Source organism: Sinocyclocheilus grahami, unplaced genomic scaffold (genome assembly GCF_001515645.1).
Source record: "Sinocyclocheilus grahami isolate Dianchi unplaced genomic scaffold, SAMN03320097.WGS_v1.1 scaffold2068.1, whole genome shotgun sequence".
Classification (NCBI taxonomy): Eukaryota; Metazoa; Chordata; class Actinopteri; order Cypriniformes; family Cyprinidae; genus Sinocyclocheilus; species Sinocyclocheilus grahami.
This window is the reverse complement of record NW_015507247.1, coordinates 163-442: the sequence shown is the minus strand read 5'-3', so window position 1 is coordinate 442 and position 280 is coordinate 163.

Genomic DNA, 280 nt, shown 5'->3' with positions numbered 1-280 from the left:
TATATATATATTATCACATTAAAAGATATATCTTATATTGTAATAATACATATGATTGTCCTTTAAAAATAAAAACAGCACATAATAATCATGATAATAATTAGCATTATAATATAATATCATATAAATAAAGTATTAATAGGATTGTTATTATTAAAATACCTGCAAAAAGTTTGGAAACATTGCACACTTATTAATGATTCTGAAATAAATCACTTCTGCTCATCAAGGTTGCATTTATTTAATCAAAATAAAGTAAAACAGCAATATTGTGAAATAT